Genomic DNA, 3,660 nt, shown 5'->3' with positions numbered 1-3,660 from the left:
TAGGCAACTTCTCCTCGTTTGGCAAGAATGCGAAAAGGTCCAATGTAACGAGGAGCCAATTTGCCTTTGATACCGAAGCGATGGGTTCCCTTCAGAGGGGTGACCCGAAGATAAGCCTTCTCGTCAACCTCGAAAGTCATAGCCTTATGCTTTCGGTCATATTGACTCTTTTGACGGGATTGGGCTGTTTTCAACTTTTCACGAACGATACGAACTTGTTCTTCTGCTTCCTGAATCATATCCGGGCCAAAGAATTGTCTTTCCCCGGTCTCTGACCAGTTAAGGGGTGTTCGACATCGTCGTCCATAGAGAACTTCAAAAGGGGCTTTACCCAAGCTAGATTGATAGCTGTTGTTGTAAGCGAATTCGGCAAATGGAAGGCACTTCTCCCAGTCCATTCCGAAAGAGATAACGGAGGCTCGAAGCATGTCTTCTAGAATCTGATTGACGCGTTCCACTTGACCACTTGACTGAGGGTGGAAGGCGGTGCTAAAGGAGAGACGAGTTCCCATAGCATTTTGGAAACTTTCCCAAAATCGAGAGGTGAAAAGACTTCCTCGATCCGAATTGATTTCCAAAGGAACACCATGGAGAGACACTATTCGGGAGATGTATAAGTCTGCCAGCTGACTAGCGGTTATACTCTCACGAACAGGTAAGAAATGAGCTACTTTGGAAAGACGATCGACCACGACGAAAATAGCATTATTCCCTCTTTTGGTCCTGGGAAAACCGGTAATGAAATCCATACCAATTTTATCCCATTTCCATTCAGGAATAGCTAAGGGTTGAAGGGTGCCAGCAGGCCGTTGATGCTCTGCTTTTACACGACGACAGACGTCGCAATTAGCAATATACTGAGCGATTTCTCTCTTCATCCTAGTCCACCAGAACCTCTGGCGTAGGTCCTGATACATTTTTGTGCTACCGGGATGAATGGTGAGAGGAGATTCATGAGCCTCCTTAAGGATCAACTGCCGTAGATGCTGGTTCTTGGGAACCACTAGACGGTCCTCAAAGTACACAACACCATGATCATTTGTGGAGAAACAACTAGCACCTCCGCTAGCAATGTTCTCTTTGATTTTAGATATCCCCTTATCTCGCTTTTGGGCAGCGATGATTTGATCCGTAAGAGTAGGTTTTGCTACCAAGGTGGAGAGAAAACCTTGAGGAACAATGTGAAGGTTAAGCCTTCGAAATTCCTCATGGAGAAGCGGTTGACTTCGTTGTAACATCAGGTTGTTACAATAAGATTTACGACTTAGCGCATCAGCCATGACGTTGGCTTTCCCTGGGGTATAGGTTATCCCTAAGTCGAAGTCTGTGATCAATTCAACCCAACGTCTTTGCCTGAGATTCAGATCCGGTTGGGTGAAGATGTACTTCAGACTTTGGTGATCAGTAAATATTTCGCAACGATTACCGAGAAGGTAATGTCGCCAGGTCTTAAGTGCATAGACTACGGCTGCAAGTTCTAAACCATGAGTAGGATAATTCTCCTCATGTGGGTGCAATTGCCGTGAAGCGTAAGCAATTACGTGTCGATCTTGCATAAGAATGCAACCTAGTCCTTGTCGCGAGGCGTCGCAGTAGATAACAAAGTCCTTGGAGAAGTCTGGCGGTACCAGCACGGGAGCAGAGGTCAGGCGTCTTTTCAGTTCCTGAAAACTGTGCTCACATTGTGGAGTCCATTCGAACTTCTTATCTTTCTTGAGGAGTTCGGTTAGAGGTTTGGCAACCTTGGAGAAGTTCTCGACAAAGCGACGGCAATAGCTCGCTAAGCCTAGAAAACTCCGAACTTGCTTGACCGATTCGGGTGGAGTCCAATCAAGGACGGCTTGAACTCGCTCAGGGTTAACAGCAATACCTTTACCAGATATTACATGACCCAGATAGGTCACTTCTGATAACCAGAATTCACATTTAGAAAATTTGGCATAAAGGCGATGCTCTCGAAGTTTCTTCAACACTAGCCTTAGATGTTCGGCATGTTCTTCCTCGTTCTTGGAGTAGATGAGTATATCATCGAGATAAACTACGACGAATTTATCCAAATACTCCATGAAGATTGAGTTCATTAACCGAGAAAAAGTGGCTGGAGCGTTGGTTAATCCGAAGGACATGACGGTGTACTCGTATTGGCCATAACGAGTAACAAAGGCCGTTTTAGGAATGTCCCCGTTTCTGATTTTGATTTGATGGTAGCCCAACCTCAAATCCATCTTAGAGAAGACTGAGGATCCAGCGAGCTGATCATACAGGTCGTTGATCCTGGGAAGTGGATATTTGTTTTTGATTGTGACCAAATTGACAGGTCGGTAATCTACAACCATCCGGTCCGTACCATCTTTCTTCTTGACGAATAGGACGGGGCAAGCCCACGGAGATGAACTAGGTCGGATGAAACCCTTTTTCAAGGATTCATCGAGTTGTTTCTTAAGCTCGGCTAGTTCTAGGGGTGCCATTTTGTAAGGTCTTCTAGCAATCGGAACGGTTCCGGGGATGAGGTCTATTACGAACTCAACATCCCTGTCAGGTGGAACACCTGGCAATTCCTCTGGAAAGACATCCGGAAAGTCACGGACTACCGAAACGTCCTCAAGGTCTGGCAAAGGGCTGGCGTTAAGAGAATATAATTGTCGCTTGGCTATTCGAGTCAAAACATTGACTATCTTCCCCGAAGGATGGGTGAGTTGAACGGTCCTAGAGAAGCAATCAATTTTGGCTTGATGAGCTGACATCCAGTCCATACCCAAAATGATATTAATATCTGAAGATTTAAGGGCTATCAAAGATGCGAGGAAAACAAGTCTATCGACTTGGATTTCATTTCCATGGCTTACTCTAGAAGTTTGCCATTTGGATCCCGGAGTTTGAATTACCATGGAGGATGGCAAGTCACAGAATGCAACGTTATGCAAACGAGCATAATTTTCAGATATAAAAGAATGAGAGGCTCCTGTATCGAAAAGAACAGATGCCGGGTGGCAATTAACAAGAAGCGTACCGAGAACGACGTTGGGATCTTCTTGAGCTTCTTCGGCAGAGATACAATTGACCTGGCCACGTGAAGCGGTGACCGGTTTGGCATGGAACACCTTCCCTGTCGGCTTGCCACGGCCAACAGCTTTAGCAGATTGATTGGGGTTGGTCTGGGGACACTCACGCATATAGTGACCAGATTCCCCACACTTGAAACAAGTCACGGAACTGGTACGTGGAGGAGCATTATTGGTTGGACCCCCATAGGGCTTGGCTGGAGCAGACTGTTGAGCGGGGCGAGGCGCCTGGAAGGATGGCCTCGGTGTGAACCTGGGTGGCAGGGCGGTGTTGGGTACCCACACGCGGCGCTTCTGAGGACCAGCACCGGATGAGGAACCCATGTCACGTCCATGCTTGCGTGTTGCGTCGTAGTCAGTCTGACCAGTTTCAGCACTGATGGCTTTGTTGACAAGTTTCGAAAAGGATGTGCACTCATGCAGACGGAGGTCGCGGCGAAGCTCAGGACTAAGGCCCTTGCGGAACCTTGCTTGCTTCTTGGCGTCAGTAGAAACTTCCTCGGTTGCATATCGTGCAAGATTACCAAACTCCCTGCTATAGACATCCACAGAAAGTCGGCCTTGGGTGAAATTGCAAAATTCTTCACGCTTACGGTCC

The sequence above is a fragment of the Triticum aestivum genome, chromosome 5B (assembly GCF_018294505.1).
Source record: "Triticum aestivum cultivar Chinese Spring chromosome 5B, IWGSC CS RefSeq v2.1, whole genome shotgun sequence".
In the NCBI taxonomy this organism is placed as follows: domain Eukaryota; kingdom Viridiplantae; phylum Streptophyta; class Magnoliopsida; order Poales; family Poaceae; genus Triticum; species Triticum aestivum.
Note: the sequence above shows the minus strand (reverse complement) of the source record.